At 45.3% G+C, this 12172-nt stretch overlaps 1 protein-coding gene across 7 annotated transcripts in view; it reads right to left on the reverse strand.

The window, feature by feature from the left end:
- FOXP1 (forkhead box P1) overlaps positions 1-12172 on the reverse strand; it is a 565106-nt gene that overhangs the window by 325421 nt on the left and 227513 nt on the right. The window lies entirely within an intron of this gene.

The following is a 12172-nucleotide window of genomic DNA, read 5'->3' on the forward strand; positions in this document are numbered from 1 at the left end:
CCTCGCCTTCTCCTCCGGCCCTCCCGCATTTCCCTTCGCCCCCGGCCCCGCCTCCGCTCCGCCTTTATCACCCGCCTCACCTTCTCCTCCAGCCCGCCCGCATTTCCCTTTGCTCCGCCATTGTCGCCCGCCTCCGCCCCGCCCCGCCCCGCCCTTGCCGCCCGCCTCACCTTCTCCTCCGGCCCGCCTGCTTTTCCCTTCGCCCCCGGCCCCGCCTCCGCCCCCGGCCCCGCCTCCGCCCCCGGCCCCGCCTCCGCCCCGCCCTTGTCACCGGCCCCGCCTTCTCCTCCAGCCCGCCCGCGTTTCCCTTCGGCCCCGGCCCCGCCTCCACCCCGCCCTTGTCACCCGCCCCGCCTTCTCCTCCAGCCTGCCCGCGTTTCCCTTCGCCCCAGGCCCCGCCTCCGCTCCGCCCTTGCCGCCGGCCCCGCCTTCTCCTCCAGCCCGCCTTCGTTTCCCTTCGCCCACGGCCCTGACTTCGCTCCTCCCTTCTCCTCCCCCCGCCCCCCTGGCTTGCTTGCTTCTTCGAAGCTTTACTCCCCTTTGCAGCTCTTGGCTTCTTTCGATGCTGTCTTGATATGCAAATCAGCCGCCATCTTTGCTGGGGCAATTTGCATACTCGTCCTGATTGGTTGGTGGGCGTGGCTTGGCTGGTGGGCGTGGCTTAGGTGTAGCGAAGGTGCGGTCAATTTGCATATTTGTCTATTATTAGATTAGATGTACTGGTTGCTTTCAGAGGGTGATATAAAACCAATTAATTCGTTTTAAAAAGTGTAGACAGTTGGAAAGAACCAGGCATTTGTCCTCTATTTCTTTTTCTTTGGTAATCCTCACCTGAGGATATTTTCCCATTGATCTGATTTTCACAAAGAGTGGAAGGGAGGGGGAGAGACACAGAGAGAGAAACATCAATGTGAGAGAGACACATCGATTGGTTGCCTCCTGCACACACCTCAACCAGGACCGGGGATTGAGCCTGCAACCGAGGTACATGGCCTTAACCTGAATCAAGCCAGGTATCCTTCAGTCCTCGGGCTAACCCTCTATCCACTGAGCCAAACTTTTTTCTTTTTTTAAAATAAATTTTTATGGATTTCAGAGAGGAAGGGGGAGAGAGATAGAAACATCAATGATGAGCGAGAAACATTGATCTGTTGCCTCGCTGAGGATCAAGCCTGCAACCCGGGCATGTGCCCTGACCAGGAATCAAACTGTGACCTCCGGGTTTATAGGTTGACACTCAACCACTGAGCCACGCCGGCCCGGGTATCTTTTATTTCTACATGAAGAGTTTCACAGAGTAACCAAAGAATAGATGAAAATTACAAAAGCTAATACAATAGAATTAGAATATCATCATTTTGCAACTCCCAGTGAATTAATCAATCTAGGGAGTGAGCATTAATGACTGTTAACACTACAAAAAGAAAGAATAAGAGAGTATGTCCCTCCTGAATGAAAGAACACACCATCACTTAGAGTCTTGCCAAGGGATTAAATGTGAGCCTCTGAGCCCAGCCGCCGAGGTGCAGGAAATGGAGAGGAGTGAGAGGCAAGGGACGGACTCTCGGAAGCTACAGCTCAAGTGGCCGGTTCTCCAGAAGGGGCAGCGCGAAGAGAAGAAAGGAAGAGAGAGAAACTTGTACATTAAGACACTTAGAAGACATGTCAACTTTCACAAAATGGGCAGTACTAAATTATGGTGTCTATGGATGCACATGTACCTAATAAAATAATCAAGTGAAATGATTACTATAAAAGCCCTGGTTACCTCTGGAAGGCACTGGAAGTGGAATATGGCACCTGAGGGGCTTCTAGGGGGCTGGCAAAGTTTGATTTCTTGACTTGAATGGTTGTTAAGAATGCTTATCCCCCCCAAATACATTACACAACTGCATTTATTAGAATTTATCTCAAATACACGAATATTGGCTATTTCTTGAAGCAATGACAAAGGGCATACACTTTCCAGATGGGAAATGGATAATGTAAAACCTTTTTACAGCATTAAGTAGCAGGAGCCCAACAAGTCCATGGATCTGATTTAAAAGTGCTGTTCTGTGATACAAGAAACTTTCCTCTCAAGGGCAACGGAGCTGTGCTAGAAAAGCTTAATAAACTCTTCCTGGCTACGGATTGATAACTGATCATTTTAATCACTGTTAACATTTGTTAGATGTCGAGAGAAGGCAAGGCTATGGCAACATTAAGTAGCAGAGTCCCTGCCAAATGGAAACTCCAAACAAGGCACCTAACACACAGGACCGAAGTCCACAGGAGAGGGAGCAGGAACTGGGGACCCTTCGGTCAAACACCTCACCCTGCCCTACTGCCGAGCTCACCGGAAGTACGAGGAGGAAGCTCCTCTGAAGAGACTTGAAGGAGGTGTATGAAATGGAACGATGAAAGCCTGGCCAATGGGGTCGTAAAATGCTTACAAGCAGAGCAAATGACCTAGAGAAACGGGAGGCAAGATGCTGACAGGTCAAAATGGGATCTACAAAAACGTTACACATAGAATGGAGGGCCTAAAAATAAATCATTTAAAGGTAAGAATAGAGAATCTCAAAGAACAAATGTACAAAAAGGCAGGGTGTCCACTAACACTCTTCCCTCTTTGGCAGGTCCAGAATAATAGCTATAGAAGAGGACAATTATTAAGGAGGCATTTTGAATAAAGTAGAAAAAAGGGAGGGAGGAAAGAAACATCGTAGCTACAAAATTCCCTTCCAACAGGGTCTTTAATCACCCAAGGAGAATACCAATATTTTCTGTGGAATAATGTAACCAATGCTAAAGCATGATGAGGAAAAATACAAGACTATGGAACCGTGGTCCAGCCCAACAAGCGGCACCCAGGTGCGTCAGAGCTAAAGGGCGCGGCGATCAGAAGAGTCCATCTGGTCATCATGCAGAGTGCTACACCAAACAACAGGCTCCCTTAAATTCCCGATGGAAGGCGCCTACGGAGGACATGATGCTAGGATGGGGTGAGGGCAAACAATAAGAATAAAAACAAAAATCAACAGGGCCTCATTTCTCTCACACTGCCGTCGGAGCTCTTTAATCTCGGAGAGGCCACCATACAGTCTGTGTCTGGGTCTGATCCAAACATTCCGTTCAGCTCTTCCACATCTTATTCTGTCGAGAAAGATTTGGCAACTGAAATCTATTATGATGTCAAAAGGTAGCTGACAACATAAGATGCATCCCGCTGAGTTGATGCCACACATGGTTAAATGCACAACAACAGCAGTTATCATAAAACTGTAAGAACTGCAAATTAACCAATGATTTCTAGTTCATTGACATAAATAATGGTAAAGACGTGGCTAACTTCCAAACATCTTTACCACTGTTTAATTTGTCAAAATCTATCAAGAGCATTTCAACCACAAACCTGTCCTCTAAGGTACATTATCAGCCCCACACTTAGATCAGCCTGGGTGGCAACCCAAGTAAGACTGTGTCATTGCAAAGGCTCCATGAGGAATCTTCTCTCAGCTTTTATTCCTCCATGTGTCAGCATCTCGCTCTTGCATAACACCATTCTTACTCTCAATTCCTTAAGATCATTTAAAAGCTGGCTCTAATTTTGTGAGATATGTCTGTCTGCTTTCAAATTAGTTCTTCATTATAGTGTTAAGGTTCCAACTAGGCTCAAATTAGCAAGATTTTCTGTTTACTTCATATTTGTGAACCAAGAATGCTGGCAGCAGTACGGGGCTAGAGTGGTTACCTGTCGGCTGTTGGGAAGCCCAGCAGGTAGGGAGGCCACAAGTTAAAAAGAAATAACAAAGACAATAATTCCTTTCTCAGAGAAACTTAAGACACAGAACCTCTTGGCTTCCTCCACCAACCATCAACCCTATGACATATGTTCCCAGATGACAGAAAAGGAAAATGCCTCTAACATGTACAATCTCCTCTGAAAAACCATGTTTCACTCAGAGTGAATTTAAAGCATGGCTAAACGATTTCATTGCTCATTGATAAACATCAAAATGTGGTTAAGGATAACAAAATGGCTAAAGAAATAAAGAAATCAAAGACAAATGCCTTTAAAAAATGTATTCAGTAAGGAATTCTCTTTTTACATATGTGTGTGTGTTTGCCCCACCCCCTGCTTTCTCATTGACATATGTCTAGAACAAATTTAACATACTGCTGCAAAGGAAAAAAATTCAATGTTTGGCCATAATACTGCTAGCAAAAACCATCAGCAAGGAGCACCATTGTCCACGTGGGAGCTGTGTGTGCACCGGTGCCGAGGCAGGGAATTCCAACTCCGGACTCGCCCTAATACACGAGTGTAGGAAGACGCTTGATAGACACTAAGTAAATCTAGCATATACTACTTGTGCCCAAATTGGTTTATTTCACGTTTCTGTGTTTGGGCAGAAAAGCAATTTCTGTATGACAGATGCACCTGGAGTTTGCCCACACATAGAAGGGGCAGTAGAGCCATAGATTTAGGAACAACGAGAAAATTCCATTTTATTCTAATTTGCTAAAAAAAGAAGGGGGGGCATATTTTCCCCATGGAACATGTTTGCATTGGGTTAGTCCGTGCCTATGGAGCCAGTGAAGCACAGAGGTCAAACACTGACTTACAGCGGGTAAGTCAGAGCCCCGTCACCCGCTACTGAAGGTCATGTCCGTTTGCCCTCAGTTGGACTCTACTGGCTGCCACAACAATAAAATACATGAGCCACCACCCTTCACTCCTCTTTGCCTGCAAATATGGCCTAAACACCTCTATTAGTGCCAGAGAGCTGCCCCATTATAAAACTAAGCTTTTCCATTAGTGTGTAGTTTTTAAATCTTAAAACTGAATGAAGTACTGGAAGCAGGTACATAACAAGAGTGCTCTTTTTGGTCTCAAGAAAGTCTTTACCTACAAAACAGGGTCCCTGACGAGAGAAACAGACAATTCAACAATAGCTGGAGACTTCAATACACCACTAACAATACTGCCTAGAATTAGGCAGAAGATCAATAAGAAAATAGAAGACACAAGCAATATCAAGGACAGATAGACATCTAGCAGACACCTACAAACACCTACATACACCTACAGATATCTACCAGACACCTATAGACACCTACAGACACCTACAGACATCTACAAGACACCTATAGATACCTACAGACATCTACCAGACACCTACAGATACCTACAGACTTCTACCAGAAACCTATAGAACCTACAGACATCTACCAGACACCTACCATACACCTACAGACACCTACAGACATCTACAGACACCTACATACACCTACAGACACCTACCAGACACCTACAGACACCTACAGACACCTACAGACACCTACAGACACCTACCATACACCTACAGACACCTACCAGACACCTACAGACACCTACCAGACACCTACAGACACCTACAGACACCTACAGACATCTACAGACATCTACAGACACCTACAGACACCTACAGACATCTACAGACACCTACAGACATCTACAGACACCTACAGACACCTACAGACACCTACAGACATCTACAGACATCTACAGACACCTACAGACACCTACAGACATCTACAGACACCTACAGACATCTACAGACACCTACAGACATCTACAGACACCTACAGACATCTACAGACACCTACAGACACCTACAGACATCTACAGACACCTACAGACATCTACAGACATCTACCAGACACCTACAGACACCTACAGACATCTACCAGACACCTACAGACATCTACAGACACCTACAGACATCTACAGACACCTACAGACATCTACAGACACCTACCAGACACCTACAGACACCTACAGACATCTACCAGACACCTACAGACACCTACAGACATCTACAGACACCTACAGACATCTACCGACACCTACAGACACCTACAGACATCTACAGACACCTACAGACATCTACCGACACCTACAGATACCTACAGACACCTACCAGACACCTACAGACACATACAGACACTCAGCAGATACCTATAGAAAAGTCCACCCAACAACAACATGATATACTCTTCTCGAGCACACATGGACACTCTCAAGATAGACTATAAGCTGGGCCATAAAACAAACCTCAATAACTTAAAAATTACTGAAGTAATTAAAATGGATTGGAATTAAAAATAACACAAAGAATTTGAGAAATTAGCAAACATGGAAATTAAACCACACATTCCTAAATAATAGGACAAAAAGACATAATAAAACATAAATACTTTGAGATGAATGAAAACAAAGACATAGCATACCAAAGCTTATGAGAGACTAGGTAAAGCAGTGTTGAGAGGGAAACTTGTAGCTATAAACATCTTTATTAAAACAGAAAAAGATTTCAAATAATTTGAGTTAATCAACCAATTAACAGATCTACCAATATATTCTTTAGAGCTTGATTCTCCAGTCATAAGACCAAGCAAATTTAGAGTAATAATTTTTACTCAGTAAAGATACAGATTTGAAGTTTTGTTACACAGAATGTGACAAAATTATTTATGCATGGAAGTTTTTGTAGAACATAATTCTCTACTTAATAATTTCCTAAAAAAGGGAACTGAGATCACATAAGTTAGCAGAAGATATGGCTTTAAAAGATAGGTTTTCTGAATTTGAGTCTAGTCGTTTTTCTGCTACACAAATAATGTGGCTTATATTTACACAAGAGTCCTGGTGCACAAAAATTTGTGCATTCAGGGGGTCCCTCAGCGTGGCCTGCGCCCTCTTGCAGTCTGGGACCCCTTGGGGAATGTCCACCTGCCAGCTTAGGCCCACTGCCCGAGGGATCGGGCCTAAGCTGGCAGTCAGACATCCCTCTGGCAGCCCGGGAGACCTTGGGGGATGTCTGACTGCAGCTTAGACCCGCTCTCCTACAGCTGCCTCTGTGGAAGGCTCGGTGCCAGGACCAAGACCGGGCCTGCACTACCGCCTCTCCCGCCACCTCTGCGGAAGCGGGGGCACCGGGACCATCATGGCTGGCCTGGCGGCACAGGCTCACTGGCCTCGCCCACTGGTCATTCCAGCAGGTCGTTCCAGAAGGTCGTTCCACCATCTGGTCTAATTAGCATATTAGTTCTTTATTATATAGGATGCTGTAAGCCAGTAAATGTTTCCCACTGCCAGTCTCCTTTTCAGATGCACAGTGCGTCTCCATGCACTCATCAGCCATTACAAATTCATTATGAAAACCATAAAAATCTCAGACCATCTCTTTTCTCAAGAAAGCATTTACTGAGAGACTCCCAGGAGACCTCCCAGGGGGGGTTCTCTGCCTCCCTGAGGTCAGGGTGGGGGCATTTGAGGGGGGACAGGAGGACACGGTAAGGAAGGGCATTGAGAAGCCAGGAGAAATGTTAGTCCCTAAGTACACTGAGCTATAGCCGACCGTGAGACGGTGGGACAGAGACCATTCTCATGCTGGGCAAGGGGTCTAAGAAGGCGGACCTGTGGATAAACTGGATTTCAACAGCAAATAGACCTTGATACAAGTGTAAAATCTGCCATTTTAAAAATTAATTTTGAATTAATTGTAGACCTACAGGAAGTAGCAAAAATAGTATAGAGTCCCATACCCCCTTCCCAACCCTCCCGGCCCCCGCATGGCACCCCCAGCGCAGCACCTTCACTACAGGAGACTGGCCCTGGCATTAATGCTCACGGGGCTACAGTTCTGGCTTGTTTCAGCTCCTTTTTCTACAGCCCCAGGTGAGTTAACAGAGCCGGCCTCTCTGAGCCTCCATTTGCTGATCTGGAACATGAAGGCATTAAGAGTAGCAACTTCCCAGTATTGTCAGGGTTCAGTAAGATAGTGCTAGTGTGCTGCTCCCGACAGGACTGACTCAGCGGGACCTGAGAACTTGCAGACTAAATTACTGAGCAAGGCTTTCGGGACTGCTAGTTCTGCTCTGATACTTTTGGGGGCCCACACTGTAGAGATGTCATCTGCCACTATGTACAGTTTGACGAACCCAAGGGACAAAACCACGCAAGAAGCCAGGGCACGCAGCCTGCCCTAAGGACTGAAAGGAAGTCGAACTCAATTCCCTTCCGGGTGCGCACCGGCCCATTTCCAACTCCAGTTTCCAGCAGAGAAACCACTCAGGCACTGTTGACAATCCTCTTACGGCCTTGGAGGGGCTGGGGTGGGGGGTGGGGGGGGGGGTGGGGAAGCAGTGAGCCATCATCTAATAATCTGTGCTTTACATAGCTTTGCTTCCCCTTTTTGGGGAGTGAGGGGTAGGCTTTGGGGTTTTTTCCTTCATGTAAGTTTTTAAATCTTAATTACATTTTTTGAATCAAACAGAATGAAGGCAAGCCTGACTCCGCCGGCCACAATTCCCAGACTTCCCTGTGGCAACACTCAAGGGAAGCAGGGCTCTTCGCAAGGTGAGCTCTTCAGCGGGTTGAAGGGGCCCTTAGCGCACAGCCCGCGCCAGGCCGTCCCTCTGGGCTCCCATTCTCTCCCATCAGCTGCTCGTGTGAGCCCGGCCATGATTCCTCCCCTTGGGCGTGACAGACACATACCAGTACCCAGAATGCTCCTGGGCCCTCCCTCCTTCCCAGCAACATTTAGGGGCACAAGTATCTGGCATGGGCAAAGAAGACCTTTGCTGATTTCCCCCAGCTTTGAAATGTTCAACCTTGAGAATGAATGAATCAGAAACTTTAAGGCTATTTTTTTATCCTAATTTTTTTTGTTTTGCAAATTGGCTACATTTTCAAAGCCTGCCATCCACAAACATTCTGAAACACTAAAATGTCTGGAATGTTATGCATTATTTGGAATCATTTAAAAGGACAAATAATATGTCCACTAATCAGCCAAGTGGCCAGAGTAGACATCTTTGGTTCATTTTACCTCTCAGATCTCTCTTCCATTCTCTTCAAGTCAGACCAAATAAGAATCGTATTTGGATAGTTTCAGCCTTGGTTTCAAACTGACGGACCTCCCCAGGTATCCCTCAGTGCTAACCAGACCACAAGGAAGTAACTGAACAAACGCAGAACTCGAGTCTCTCCAACCACCACATATTGTCAGTGAAGTAGCCTATAAATTTTGGTTTCCCAATTTCAAGATTTATTTTTAATAGGATCAAAGAAGAGACTTGGAGTTGTAGAAAAACAACTGATTTTTTATTTTATAAAATACACCAAAATGATCAAACCCTGATTTTCCACCTGAATTAAAAAGATGGCTTGAGTTTTGTGAGCCATGGCCTCCTGCCCATTTCTAGCTCCTCTTTTCCCAACTTGAACATGTTTCCCTTAATATTACTTCTTTTTTCCTCTCCTGTGCTATGCAAGGTCCCTGCTTACTTTGGCAATGGACGCTCCACAAGAGGAGCCACCCGGCTCTCCATTCCACAGAGAGGAGCGTCCCAAGAACAGCAGAGCTCTGGTCTGCCTTTCCTTTCTGCTGCCGAAGAGCAGACAGCACTCTCCCTGAGGATTCAGTGGAGAAGGGGGCGGGGGGGGGGGGGGAGCGCTCCTGAAAAACCTACTAGAACCATGAATGGCAGGTGTGGGCGGGACCATCTAAAGGTTCACGACCATTCAGTGCTTGTAAAAAACAGGACTTGGCAAAAAAAAAAATATGAGGAGTGAGAGGGTAAAGTAGGCCCAATACACAATAAGAAAAAGCGTTTTTCAAACACAAAATACGAGGTAAGAAGATGCTTTTTATTTCAGAGAAAGCCCAGCAAAAACCAAACTCACAGATTGAGGTGAAGCTTTCTATGATTAAAATCTTCCCTAAAATGGTCATCAGGCCTACATGAGAGCCTTAAAGATTTAAGGAGGGGCTGACATGCTTATGCAAGAAAAACAAAAAGAGGCTTGCACATACGATATTGGTTTCAATGAGGAAGGGCGAACGCCAAAAACAGTATAAGAATGGAGCACTCACATAATAGATCACTGTGAGCAAAGCGCTCCTGCAGATGTTGGCCGCAGTGATCTAAGCCTCACGCTGGAAAGGCTGTGTGACTGGAGCCGTGATATATAAAGTAAGACCCAAGCGCCAAAGTTTTGATTTAGCCAAGAAAACGTGGCTGTTTTTGTTGGGTGGAAGAGGCAGTTTTTTCACTGAGCAAAGAATTACAGTAAACATCTGTTAACCATGCCCACAGAAGGGGTGACTGTTTCACCCAGGTTCATTTTAAAGGAATAAGTGTAATTAATAAACCACACAGCTGTAGAATCCACCCTCCCAATAAGTCATCTGCTTCTCTCCACATACCGTGTATTAAACAAGTGCTTAATGGAGAAAGCTTGCTGATGTTGCCATCAACACTTCGTGGGGACCACCGCTGTGGGATAGGAATTTTCCAGGGATGCTTAACAATACAAGTGGACTTCACTCCTTATCTCGCTCCTTAGACTCCCGTTTTCCAGAGGATTCTCTTGCTCTATTGGCAACACCTTATTATAATATGTGGATCATTTAGGTAACCAAGTCCCCGTTTTTAAACACATTTACGTTCTAATGGATTTACCTCACACATAAAAGTCCCAGAGTACATCTCTCTGTCAAACGACCTCTTTTGAAAATGACTGTAAGAATTCACATCATCCAGAATGGCTTGGGTTTCTTAAAACTCCTTATTTGGTTGGTTCTTTTAGAAGAAATGGGGAAGTAGGGAAACTGAATTACTCAGGCTGTCACTCAAACCTGTCAAGTCAGAGCTCAAAACACCACTTTCCCCCGATCAACCAGCTCTGAGCCTCCACAATGTGGGTCGCCAGGATTATTTCTAAATGTTCCCAATTAAGAGACAGAATCAAATTCATAAAACCTCAAATTCCATTCCGAGTTAAACAAAGCGCTGCTCCTTCTAATGAGCAGGGTCTTCTAGACTCGGAAAAGCCAGTTCTGCATATGCTAGACGCTACCACTCAATCAAGCTAAAAACGAAGGTCTCCTATTTCTGACTTATGGCCATGCCAATCTTCAATCAGTAAGACACCATTTCCCTTGAATCTAGAACATAGTAATCCATGAAGGTCAGACTTTAGTGACCCCATTTTAAAAATAAATATTAAACTCATCAACTCCATTTATTCCAATGGTTGAATATTGGACAGGGTCCCAGATGCTGGACCAGCTCTGAGAGCAGCTGAGGAGCCTGGGGGTGGGAGATGCCAGTGTTCTCACTTTTCCAATCAGTCTTCAACAAATACCGATTCGACACCTCGTGGTGCCAGCTGCTGAGTGCTGTGTGTGTGTGCCCATCAATGTACACATGTGGGTATGTGTGCACGGCAGGGAGGAAGTGAAGAGTGAGGTGTCATCTTATTTTTGTAATTGATTTCAGGGAGAGGAAGGGAGAGAGAAACATCAATAATGAGAGAGAATCATTGATCTGCTGCCTCCTGTATGCCCCCTACTGGGGATCCAGCCGGCAACCTGGGCATGTGCCCTGACCAAGAATCAACCTTGACCTCCTAGTTCAAGGGTTGATGCTCAATCACTGAACCACACCAGCTGGGCAAGGTGCTATCTTTTTTAATGCTACTGATACCTGATAGAATCTTGGGGGGAATTAATATAAATGTCAGGGTTTGATGGATCGAAACTATTATTCTTGTGTTTACTTGTTTGTTCCTTTCCCACAGACTGTTATGTGCTGAGATAAGAATGAAGGGAGCAGAGATGAAGATGGAGAGAGCAAGCAAGGTTCTGATAACCCAACTGCCCTCAAGTGATGATGAACATTAGACAAGAAAGAGAAGGGACCACAAAGGCCCATGTTATTCACCCACTGCCAAGGCCTTCCGGAGCAAGCCTACAACTGGCTGGCCAATTCTCCAACACAGCCAAGACTCATTCCCACATGTCAGTCTAGCGCCAGAGCCCACGGTGCTCGGACTGAAACACACATGTCTGCTACAGGAAGTGATGCCTAAGTAAAAATGCAATGATCCGTCACATTTGTGCAATAGAAGGATTAAGTCAGCTATAATTTTCAAGCTTTAAACGAAAATTCCAAGCTTTTAAGTATACTCCTAGTGAAAGATAATGTGATGAATGTCATAATAAAAAAAAACTTAGGAGGAAATAATTTTTATCCTTTTTAAATTTTCCTTATGAAATGTATCATTTTAACCTACTGCAGTTCAACATACTTATCCATAAATGTAAATTTGTTTTGATAAAATGAAGAGCCTTTG

The sequence above is a fragment of the Eptesicus fuscus genome, chromosome 18 (genome assembly GCF_027574615.1).
Source record: "Eptesicus fuscus isolate TK198812 chromosome 18, DD_ASM_mEF_20220401, whole genome shotgun sequence".
NCBI lineage: Eukaryota > Metazoa > Chordata > Mammalia > Chiroptera > Vespertilionidae > Eptesicus > Eptesicus fuscus.